Consider the following 12,892-nt stretch of genomic DNA (forward strand, 5'->3'; position numbering starts at 1 on the left):
TTTGTGATGTGGCCAGTCCTAACCCAACTTCCACCCTTGGGGACTTCTTTTTTCTCCCTTATTTTTTAACCTAGGAATTGTGTAATTTCCTGATTTCCATTCCAGTGTGTTCAGTGGCTAAGGCACAGCTTGAGAAGGACTCTGGTTACAGCGCATCCAGAGCCATCAACAAACACAGCATCAGCAAAGCCAACTCCTGCACAGCAGCCCTGCAGAGAAGAGGAAGGGTCAGGTCTGTGGCCAGAGAGAGGGCAGGGCGAGTGTTATTTGCACCGCACAAGCCTGGCTCCCTGCTCCTTAGCCCCGCTCTGTGTATGGGTGGGTGGGTAGGCATTGCCTGCTTCCTGTTGTTCTTCACTCTCACTGAAGTACCTTCTAGGCCAATCCAGCTAGCAGGTCAGGGGGCACTGAGAGGGCCTGGTCCAGGAGCACAGTGGCTGAGGAGCTTGTCAGATTCTCCACGGACTCTATGTCAGCCTTTAGGAGTGGAAGCACTGCATTGTGACTAAATGAACCGTCTCAGTTCCTGCTTCCTCAAAGAGTCATCTGTGCTAGTCCACGTACCTCACTCTGGCAGGTGAATGAGCAAACACCTACCTGCAGGACCATCCTGAGCAATGAATGAGAACACCCGTGAGGCACCGGGCCTGGGGAAGGTGTACACACTGCGCTGGTGTCTGAGCCTTGGCCTCTGTGCAGTTTATCACATTGGTGTCCCTGGGGCCTGGGGTTGTGCCTCTGAAGGTGAAGTGTGATGGTTATGGTGGGGAGGACACTTGGTAGACCATGGTACAAAACTGTGTGCTTTACTGCCCAATATTCCTGTGCACTACTGGCATCCCTGACTCTCACCCTATCCCTGAACTTCATCCTTTCTCTGGGCTCATTTAGTACCAGACCAGCACCTCATTCCTCACCTTTACCTCACTCCTGACAGGGCATCTCCTAATCCGTTTCCTTAAGGTTCTGTGAGGGTTTGGGACTCAGAGACCTCCATAGGGGCAGAGAGAGGTGACAGCCACTCAGCTGAAGTGTAGGTACCCAGTGTCTCCTGGGTCTCCTCTCCTTCACCTCTGGCTCAGCTGCCTGCGGAGTTGTTCTGGAAGACATCCATCAGAAGCCAAAGGACACTGGCTCCTGCCCTTCCTATCAGTTCCTCTTCCTGGGGCTTGAGAGGCCTGAGGGGAAACCTTACTGGTTTTCAGGCATAAGCAGAGTGTGCCGTGAGCCCTGGAGGGCGGGGTGGTAGAGTGGAGAGAGTATGGGCCTGGGAGTTGAGGGACAACCCATTCCCAGCTGTGTGCCCAAGGCCATTCTACACAAGGCACGTAACTGAGACATGGAACCAGATGCAGATGGACCTGCAACTCTGCCCAGATTAAGAATGTTCAAAAAAGCCCATCTTGAGGAAAATTGCAGGGCCCCCATCTTTAAGTAAAAAGAAGCGCCTAAATTAATGCCTTAGCTTGCAGGACTGAAAGAGAAGGAATCATAGGGTAATAAACACTCGAGTTTAGCTCTGAGTTAGTCACGGTCCAAGATCTTTATCAGTATTTCATTTAAAAAGAAAAATAAAACAAACGCCAACCTCACAGTGAACACTGAATTGTTGTTTAGTTGCTCAGTCATGTCCAACTCTTTGCAACCCCATGGACGGTAGCCTACCAGGTACCTCTGTCCATGGGATTTTCCAGGCAAGAACATTGGAGTGGGTTATCATTTCCTTCTCCAGTGGATCCTTCCTGACCCATGGACTGGACTGAATCTACTGCATTGGCGTCGATTCTTTACTGATTCTTTACTGATAAGCCACTAAGGAAGCCCTGGATACTAAATTACAAGCTGGATAATACATCAAACAACTTAGCAATGTCTACAGAGGTTAGATAGTGGATCCAAGTGCTACTGCACAGACCCTCTGCACAAGCCCAGGGCAAAGACAGAGGAGCAAATGCACAGTCAGCATTTCTCCAGTTGATATAGGTCAAGGGCACTGTACTTCCTGAACTACTGCCCCGAGTCAGGCAAAGAAAAGGGGTAGACTGTCATTCAGAAGCAGAAATGAAAAGGATGTCCCAAGGGAAAAATTATTATGGTGTACTCTGAATATGATGACATAGAATTAACAAGAGACTTGTCTTCTACTGGCAGCCTGTCTCTAGAAAACTACTTTGACTCATAGAAGAGACAAAAAATAGAACGCAAACCTTAAAATTAATACTTATTTATGAGCTTCCCTGGTGGCTCAGTGGTAAAGAATCTGCCTGCCAATGCAGGAGATACAGGTTCGATCCCTGATGTGGGAAGATCCTACATGATGTGGACAGACTAAGCCTGTGAGCCACAACTATTGAGCCTGTGCTCTAGAGCCCGGGAGCCACAACTCCCGAGGCCCATGTGCCCTAGAGCCCTTGCTCTGCAATAAGAGAAGTCACTGCAGTGAGAAGCCTGTGCACCGCAACCAGAGAGTAACCTGCACTTGCTGAAACAGAGGAAAGCCTGCGCAGCAAGGAAGACCCAGAACAGCCAAAAACAATTAATTATTTAAAAAATTAATATTTAAAGCAAGGAGATGAAGGATTTGGGAAAATATTTTAAGGGTCCCAGGCATGAGTAGGCACAAGGTCTGGAGGAGAGTGAACACCAGGGGAACCCCAGGTGTGAGTAACAAGAAGGGCCCTGCTGTCCTTTCTCCTCCCCCTTGATCTTTCCCTCCCGTGGCCTTCCCATCTGCCATCTTCAATTTCTCCAACTCCTTCCTAGCTTCCAGGGGCCTCCTCAGTCCTGCCTCAATCAAATGAAGACAACCTCCCATTAGAACCTGAGTAGTTTATCTGAGAAGGAATCTACCTTAAGCTAAGGGGGCTGATACTGACAGTGCTTTTGGTAACATTTACATTTCAACAGGAAGTTCCTTAGGGTCTTATCTGAAAAGAGTGAGTTAGTTCAGTTCAGTTCAGTCCCTCAGTCCTGTCCGACTCTTTGTGACCCCATGAATCGCAGCACGCCAGGCCTCCCTGTCCATCACCAACTCCCAGAGTTCACTCAAACTCATGTCCATCGAGTCGGTGATGCCATCCAGCCATCTCATCCTCTGTCGTCTCCTTCTCCTCCTGCCCCCAATCGCTCCCAGCATCAGAGGCTTTTCCAATGAGTCAACTCTTCGCATGAGGTGGCCAAAGTACTGGAGTTTCAGCTTCAGCATCAGTCCTTCCAATGAACACCCAGGACTGATCTCCTTTAGAATGGACTGGTTGGATCTCTTTGCAGTCCAAGGGACTCTCAAGAGTCTTCTCCAACACCACAGTTCAAAAAAATCAATTCTTCAGCACTCAGCTTTCTTCACAGTCCAACTCTCACATCCATACATGACCACTGGAAAAACCATAGCCTTGACTATACGGACCTTTGTTGGCAAAGTAATGTCTCTGCTTTTGAATATGCTATGTAGGTTGGTCATAACTTCCCTTCCAAGGACTAAGCGTCTTTTAATTTCATGGCTGCAATCACCATCTGCGGTGATTTTGGAGCCCCAAAAAAGTCTGATACTGTTTCCCCATCTATTTCCCATGAAGTGATGGGACCAGATGCCATGATCTTCGTTTTTTGAATGTTGAGCTTTAAGCCCACTTTTTCACTCTCCACTTTCACTTTCATCAAGAGGCTTTTAAATTCCTCTTCACTTTCTGCCAAAAGGGTGGTGTCATCTGCATATCTGAGGTTATTGATATTTCTCCCAGCAATTTTGATTCCAGCTTGTGCTTCTTCCAGCACAGCGTTTCTCATGATGTACTCTGCATATAAGTTAAATAAGCAGGATGACAATATATAGCCTTGACATACTCCTTTTCCTGTTTGGAACCAGTCTGTTGTTCCATGTCCAGTTCTAACTATTGCTTCCTGACCTGCATATATGTTTCTCAAGAGGCAGGTCAGGTGGTCTGGTATTCCCATCTCTTTCAGAATTTTCCACAGTTTATTGTGATCCACACAGTCAAAGGCTTTGGCATAGTCAATAAAGCAGAAGTAGATGTTTTTCTGGAACTCTCTTCCTTTTTCAATGATCCAGCAGATGTTGGCAATTTGATCTCTGGTTCCTCTGCCTTTTCTAAAACCAGCTTGAACCTCTGGAAGTTCATGGTTCACGTATTGCTGAAGCCTGGCTTGGAGAATTTTGAGCATTACTTTACTAGCGTGTGAGATGAGTGCAATTGTGCAGTAGTTTGAGCATTCTTTGGCATTGCCTTTCTTTGGGATTGGGATGAAAACTGACCTTTTCCAGTCCTGTGGCCACTGCTGAGTTTTCCAAATTTGCTGGTATATTGAGCACAGCACTTTCACAGCATCATCTTTCAGGATTTGAAAGAGCTCAACTGGAATTCCATCACCTCCACTAGCTCTGTTCATAGTGATGCTTTCTAAGGCCCACTTGACTTCACATTCCAGGATGTCTGGCTCTAGGTGAGTGATCACACCATTGTGATTATCTGGGTCATGAAGATCTTTTTTGTATAGTTCTTCTGTGTATTCTTGCCACCTCTTCTTAATATCTTCTACTTCTGTTAGGTCCATACCATTTCTGTCCTTTATCAAGCCCATCTTTGCATGAAATGTTCCCTTGGTATCTCTAATTTTCTTGAAGAGATCTCTAGTGTTTCCCATTCTGTAGTTTTCCTCTATTTCTTTGCATTCATCGCTGAGGAAGGCTTTCTTATCTCTCCTTGCTATACTTTGGAACTCTGCATTCAGATGCTTATATCTTTCTTTTTCTACTTTGCTTTTTGCTTCTCTTTTTTTCACAGCTATTTGTAAGGCTTATTCAGACAGCCATTTTGCTTTTTTGCATTTCTATTCCATGGGGATGGTCCAAAGAGTAAAGGGGATGCTTATTTCACAAGTTCACATGCCATTCAAATGCCTGGTATTTTCACAGGGAGGAGAAAGCATGGTTAAGTTCCAGATTTCCTCAAAGCACTGCAGGGGGACCGCTGCCTCTTCCCGCTGTAGATCAGGCCCTCATCTAAGATGAGGTCATGTATTTCTATTGCCTTCCTTGACACTGTTGTCTGCTCATGATGCTTTCTGTCACTTTGTGGGGAAAAGACCAGGTCTGCCTTAAACATAAGAGCAAATGTTTATCTAGCTCTCACCATGTTCAATCAGTTTTTTAATGCCTTTATGTTTATTACCTGATCTAGTTTTTACAATCAACACAGGTGGGTTATTCTGTGCCCATTTAAAAGATGAGGCATTGAGTGATTTGCCTAAGGTCTTAGGGTAAGTAAAAGGAAAGTTAGGTTTCAAACTCAGCTGTCTGGCCCCTGGGCTCAGACTCTAAACCATGATGTAGATTGTATTCCCAGCAACTAGTATAAAGCCTGGGAATCAATCACTATTTCTGCTTGTCTTTGTATATCCCTATGATGATTAATTTTATGGTTCAACTTGGCTGGACTGTGGTGCCAGATACTTGGTGAAACATTATTCTGGACGTTCCCATGAGGGCATTTGGATGTGATTTACATTTAAATCAGTGGACTTTGAGTAAAACAGAATGTTGGCCACAACAGGGGTGTTGGGAGGTGGGGGTGGGGGAGAGGTTCATTCAATTTGATGGAGTCCTGAACAGAATAAAAGGCTGATCTTCCTGAAGCCAGAGGGAATTCTCCAGCACTGCTTTTGGACTTCATCTGCACTGTTGACTGATCCTGGTTTTCCTGATTTTTCAGACTCAAACTGCAAATCTTTCTTGAGTTTCCATCCTGCTGGCCTCCTCTATCAGATTTTTGGACTTATAAAGCTTCCACAATCACTTAAGCCAATACCTAATAATGCTTTTCTAATACATACACATCTCTGCTTAATTTGATAACTAGTTCCTTCAGGCTAGGTCCCAGGCCCTCTTTTATTCTCAGTTTAAGTTTTGCCCATTCTTTAAGCAAGTTCTCTACTCCTTGGTCTCAGTTCAGTTCAGTTCAGTCACTCAGTCATGTCTGACTCTTTGTGACCCCATGAACCACAGCACACCAGGCCTCCCTGTCCATCACTAACTCCCAGAGTCCACCCAAACCCATGTCCATTGAGTTGGTGATATCATCCAAACATCTCATCCTCTGTTATCCCCTTCTCCTCCTGCCCCCAATCCCTCCCCTCATCAGGGTCTTTTCAAATGAGTCAGCTCTTTGCATCAGGTGGCCAAAGTATTGGAGTTTCAGCGTGGTCTCAGTTGCTATCTATATTTATTCCAATAACTTTTATATTCACACTCTAGCTCAGATGTATCCATGGAGCTCCAGACCAATATATCCAACTGTGTTGCTGCTACTGCTGCTAAGTCACTTCAGTCGTGTCCGACTCTATGCAACCCCATAGACGGCCGCCCACCAGGCTCCCCCGTCCCTGGAATTCTCCAGGCAAGAACACTGGAGTGGATTGCCATTTCCTTCTCCAATGCATGAAAGTGAAAAGTGAAGTCACTCAGTCGTGTCCGACTCTGTGCGATCCCTTAGATGGCAGCCTACCAGGCTCTCCCATCCATGGGATTCTCCAGGCAAGAACACTGGAGTGGGGTGCCATTGCCTTCTCCATCCAACTGTGTATTTGACCTATTTTCTTGGCTATCTGGGCGGCACCTGAATGCAGCATGGACAAAGGTAAATTCATACCCTAGCAAGGCTCATTCTCTTTTAGGGTTCCCTATTTCTATGAAATGTGCTTGTAGATACCCGAAACAACAGGAGCCATTGTTAACAGCTCTCTTCCTTTCATTTCTGTATTTAATCATCACCGTGTCCTGCCAATGTCACTTCAGACATTTCTCATATTTTATGACTTCTCTCCATCTCCACTACCACCACCATATCCAAACTTACAGGTATTTCTTATCTTGACTCTCCTATGGTAACTTTTTAAGTGGTTTGCCTATGCATTCCAGCCATAGTGATTTTTCTAAAAAAAAAACAAAGATGATCATATTCGTTGCCACTACGTGTTTGAGACCATTCAGTGACTTTCTCTTGCACTAGGAAGAAGGCCAAATTCTTAGCATGGCTACATGGCGGTCCCAAGGCTCTGCATGGTCTCATCCTGCCGCATTTTCCTCCTTGATCTCTCTACTCCTCTATTCTTACTTTCTCAGTTCCCAAAAAATGCTTCCTCATATCACTGGTCCTTTGCATATACTGTTTGTTTGTTTGTTTTAATGTGGGACATTATTCCCAATCCCTCAACTCTCATATCAGAAGTCACTACAAAGGGGAAATTATATTCCACGTAGTCTCTTTCAGGCAGATTTTTTGTTGTTGTTGTACAATCTCATGAAATTAATTTAAATTAATAAGAATAATAATAGCTAGGATTTACTGAGTGCTGATCAAGTTCCAAGTGTGAAGCACAGTGCTAAAAATTTTATAATCATTATATTTAGATCATTATCTCATTAAAAATACAACACAATTGTGAAGAAGATAATATTATTCTTTACTTTTATAGATGAAGAACCTGAAAACCTGGGTGAGAAGCTGAATGTACCTTTGGTAGTCTGATGACTTGCTGGATAGGTGGAGTATATATTTGGAGTGAGCTGGGACTAGATCTGTGATTGATCAGTACTGTTATCGGACTGCCTGGCATGTAGAATATGTCCAATATCTACTTGCTGATTGAAAGAATGATGAATTTTTGAATGAGTAATGAACTAGGACACATTTTAATATGGAAACTAACTGGGTATCCCTTTCATTCTCTACCCTAAGTTAGTTGCCTATGAGATTATTTTCAAAATTCTAGTCGGTTGCTTGCCAATGAGAAAATGGCATTCCCAATACTAGATATGATTTAGAGACCCTCCATTCTTCATTTTGATGACCATCTGCTTCATTTCCAAATAAGACTCCCAGTAAGGGGTGATTTTTTGGTTGTTGTTGTTCCCATCATTTGGGGGCTTCTGAAATAGAGGGAGTCACAAAGATATGCACAAACGTGCACACACTGTATTAGGTATGTCCACACCAGCTGCTATAACAAACTCTAAATTTCCAGCCTTAACACAATAGGTGGTTATTTCTTGTTCAACCTAGTGACGCTATTTCTGTTTGGCCAGCTTTCTACCTAGTGATCTAGGAGCTCTTACTCGCTCCATCCTTGAGGGCATCAGACTTTTCTCATGCAGATGTAAACAGGGGAGGGCAGGCATGGAGCAACCTACCTCCTAAAAATTCTGGCCCCAAAAGGAAACATGTCACTTCATTTGTTTTCCATTGTGAGAAATTCATCATCTGATCACACCCAACTCTAAGGTAGGCAAGGACATACTGCTGAGTTATATGCCCAAGAAAAAGAGAGGAAATATATGTGAGTAAGTTACCAGCCATCTCTGCCCTATTTCTATCCCTATAATACAAAACAGAGAGATTCTATAGGATTAGTATCCTAGAGTATGGAAGACGAAGCTTAATTTTAATGATGGATATCTGGAAAGACCTGCAAAGAAGGGGATTTTGGGTAGATCTTGAAGAAGAGGTAACTTTTTAATAGAAGGAGATCCTAACAGGCATAACTGACTCTGGTACCAAAAATGATGAGGTTTGAAGTCAGGAGGGAGTAGGCAATGAGAAAAAATCTCAGAGTCAAGTAGAAATTATTTTAATAATCTCTTTTTCCTGAACTCCTCTATAACTAATTAAATAACAAACAGAATTACCCCCTCCACCACAAGTATCTTAGTCCCTAATGTGAAGATATGAAATAATTAGAGGGTGTGCTGTGTAAGAATTTTAATGTCATGGAAAACTTCTATTTTCAAGACGGCACTAATTATACAGGATAAGGTGAAACAAAGGGAAGATGTACGATTAGCGGAGCACAGCTTATTACAACCAGCTCTGTTTAGATATGTAAACATAAGAAATAAACCAAGGCTCTTCCAGATATGTAATAAGTTGAGAGTGATCTGTATTTATCTTTTGGAGGACAACTCTGGAGATTACAGAAATGCAGGACATGGCCATTTTATATTTAACCATGGTGATGGTATAGGGAGACTTTTGCATTCTAGACTTTTCCTCTCTAGTGGCAGAGATAAATAGAAGGGCCTTGGGAGGGAGAAGACTGTCCCTTCTTTGGTCTGCCAGTCACTGGCTGGGTGATCACAACCTTTCTAGGTTACTTCCTCCACGGTATGGGAATAGTAATACTATATATGAAAGCAATCGGCACTGAGATTGGACTATATTAAGGACCCTGTTTTTATTCTAGATCCATTTCCCTTCCCTCCTCTGATTTTTTCTTAAGCAGGATTTCATTCACCTCAATAAAAAGTCCTTAAGACTGTAAGGACTGTACAAGAATGACTGTAATATAAGATGGATGTACTTCCTCTAAATCGACCAAACTTCAATAAAGGCAGTTATAATGTCAGTGGCTCTATCTGAGCAGTGTCAAGGATAAAGAAATACCTTAGTTGTCAAACCCCAGGAGGGTTGACTCAGCTCGTCTTTTCTTCCAAGGAAGATAAACTGCATCTCATGCAATTTGCTTTTTGCTAAGGGGTCTCGTTTTGGTTTCAAACAAGCTCTTCAGTGCAAAAGACAATCTCTCCTACATATACATTAAATGGGCTATGACGAGGCACCTGAAAATGTGGGCTTTTCCCTAGATTCTGTTGCTGGAATATTAGAAATGGATATGAAAACTGAGACCTTAAAAACTGTACGATATTACACATTATTCAAATGCAGAGTGCTGTGGGCTGCCCATCCCAAGTCACAGCTCAGTTTTGAATGGCCTACACACCCAAGTGCATCTCAGCACTGACTGAAAGGGTAGAGGCCCTCAGCTTCAGAGACTGCATTAGGACTGTACTATCATATCAATCACCCACATGCCAAGTTCTTGATAAAAATGATCATAATCCAGAAGCGAGAGATAAAGTATGAGAGTTTGATTTGTGTAAGCAAATCAAAAGCATTTAGACTCAAGCTACTTGATCTATCTTAAAGCCTTGCCAGGGATATAAATACAAGAACAGCCTTAGAACCAGAACAGCCAAGAGTTGAGAGAGTAGAAACTAAAGATTATTTGCTATTTTTTCCTGATTTACTCTAATCCAGCCATACTGGCTTTCATTCAATTCTGTGAACCAGCCAAGTTCAAGGCCTTCTGTCTTAAAGCATCTGTAAATCATCCCTCTGGCTCTTCAGAGACGCCATTTGTAATAGGCAGGATTGTTTTCCTTAAGCTGTGCTAACAAACGGCTTCCACATCTCAGTGGCTTAAGACAATACAGTCAGTTGTTTCCTCACGCTACATGCTACACGGCCAGTGTGAGTTGGTTGAAGGACCTCTGTTCCTTGAAGTCACACAAGATCCAGGCTAAGGGAGCAACCACATCTTGGAACACAACACTTATTAGACTGCCTCAGGGAAAGGGGTCTACAGAAGCAACACTTAGATGCTCCGATATGGAAGTGACACATATTTCTGTGCACAACTGATGAGCCAGACCAGATCCCATGGTCCACGGAACCGCGGGCAGACTAAGGCGATGCAGTCCTATCGTGTGCCTGGAGAGGGAGGGGAACCGCTCTCTTGACTTACACCCTCTGTGACCACTCCATGAAGCAGTTTCTCACTCTCCACTGCCTTAGCATCCCTTTTGTTGTCCATAATGCTTTCCCCAATTTGTAACTGTATTATTTATTTACTTTCTGTTTTAGTTTTAGATGTTTTACCTCCATTGAACTATAAGATCTCTAAGAGGGGGACTTCCCTGGCGGCCCAGTGGTGGACTCCGTGCTCCCAATGCAGAGGGCCTGGGTTTGATCCCTGGTCAGGAAACTAGATCCCACATGCCACAAAAAAGAGTTTGAATGCTGCAACTAAAGATGTCACAATGCCATAACTAAGACTGGCACAGATGAGTAAATGAATGAATAAATACATCATACATCCCTACATCCCTAAGGGGAAGGACCATGTCAACAGGCTAATTCCATGAAACAGTTTCAAAAACAGTTAATCAACCTAATATATTTAAATACTGAATCTAACATTTGTCTTCAACTAGGAGAATCCTTGTGATACCGTCACGTCTCTGTTGCCATCCTTTGTGGCTGTGGACTATCACCTCTCCATCACCCCTTATCACGGGATACTCCCTCTGTACAATGGTGGGTGGGGGCCAAGACAAAGACAAACGGGGTGTTCTTTCAAATGCTGTTAGCGATTGGAAAACTCTCAGCTAAATCCTTACAGGAATCTTCAAAAGTGGCGAAAACCAGCACATTCAGTACACACTGCTGTAAACTTTGTAAATACTGAAAAGAAGAAAGGAATGTGGTGAATGTGCACTGTGTTGAATTTACTTTCGGCAAATTATCTCGTAGAGAATTAGTTCAGAGCTGTCACCTTGCCCTCCGCTCACAGTTGTGCTTCGCTGTCAAACTCAATCAGTATTTAAAAGGCATTTCGAAATAACTCTTCACTTCAGGTGCCAGGAAACAGTTTGTTTAGAGAGATTAAGTTACCGGCCCACATCATAGAGGTGATGGTGGGAAAGGTAAAATTATGGTTCAAGTTACCTCTTGCCAGTGTGGTGCTGTGGTCCTTCTTTTTCTGAGTCATACTCCAGGAAGGCTGCAATCATTTTTATAAACTTAGCATGTTATTTACCACAAAAAGTTAGTGTATAAAGAAATATTCTGAGCATTTATCTTTGCTTTTTATCATTTTAAATAAAAACATTGTTATGATTACCTATTTTAGACACTTTTTATAACTATACCATCATTTTCTATATGAAATTCTATTATTGTCAAGCGAAATGAGAAATAATTGAAGTACAATTGCCTGTGGGACAAGGTTACCTCAGCAAAGAAAATTTAAGAATCAGTTAGCTATGACCTTGGAGAAATGGATTTTTAAATAGGCATTGTCTCAGGTCACCTAAGGCATCTCTTTATAGTTCCCTACAATTTCATCTTAAAAAAGGCCATCACTAAAATCAGTCAAAGGTTTCATAGACACTTGTGAATATGAACTTTTAAAAAAGGATACTTTTTTGAGCTATCAATTTTTTCCTCCTGCAGATATTTATGGCAAGGTTATTTTACAAACCATAATAGGTAAACATTAATAAAAAAATGAAATTTTTTCTGTACCCATTAGTTCTTAGATGTTGATTTCTGATTGTACAGAATTGCTATTATTTTTCCACAGTGATGGGCTACCTAACTGAGCAGTGTATCCTCCTACCTGTTGGACCAACCTTGCTGTGTTCTCCTTACTCCAAGTGCAGGGCACACAGGATAGTCTCAGCCCGTCTGATGAGGAGATCTGCAGTGGCTCATGCCAGGAGAAGCTGCTGCTTAGCAAACTGAAGTCACCTAGGTGGATAAGAAGAAGAAAGAACACTTTAGGAACACTGGAAATTAATCAGGCTCAGGGGAATGAAGGCAGAATGCTATCATATAAAAAGAAAACTTTATATTTAGGCTATAAATACAGTACATAGAAAGGCAAGTAAGTAAGCACTGAATAGATGTTGATCAAATAAAAAATAATAATAAACAAATGATCAAATAAACATCAGAGCTGGTCTTTGGATTGCAAACCTATATGCCTACAAGACCAGACTGGTAGGGTAAGTGAGGGAGCAGACTGGGTTTGAGACATCAGGGAGAGGTGGAGCCATGCTCAGCTGGTGAACACACATCCCATCTGAGGCCACAGCCATGGCTCAGGTCTGCCTGGTATCTTCCATTGATGCCATAAGGAAAACTAGGCTCAATAATGCCATGACTTCAGGTTCTCAAGGGAAGACAGAAACACAGAGTTTTATGTGAAACCTTTGGAGTTTATATTTTAAAATTCAATTAAACAAAACAAAACTTTG

At 42.8% G+C, this 12,892-nt stretch overlaps 1 protein-coding gene across 7 annotated transcripts in view; it reads right to left on the reverse strand.

The window, feature by feature from the left end:
• Positions 1 to 12,892, reverse strand: part of B3GALT1 (beta-1,3-galactosyltransferase 1) — a 630,044-nt gene that overhangs the window by 40,524 nt on the left and 576,628 nt on the right. For 5 of the 7 annotated variants that reach the window (XM_010801942.4, XM_059878161.1, XM_010801945.4 and 2 more), the window contains one exon: positions 12,253 to 12,383. The gene's annotated coding sequence lies outside the window, so the exon portion shown is untranslated. Of the gene's footprint in view, positions 1 to 11,579; positions 11,635 to 12,252; positions 12,384 to 12,892 lie in introns of all 7 variants that reach the window. The other 2 variants (XM_059878159.1, XM_059878166.1) reach the window with 2 other exon arrangements.

The sequence above is a fragment of the Bos taurus genome, chromosome 2 (genome assembly GCF_002263795.3).
Source record: "Bos taurus isolate L1 Dominette 01449 registration number 42190680 breed Hereford chromosome 2, ARS-UCD2.0, whole genome shotgun sequence".
NCBI lineage: Eukaryota > Metazoa > Chordata > Mammalia > Artiodactyla > Bovidae > Bos > Bos taurus.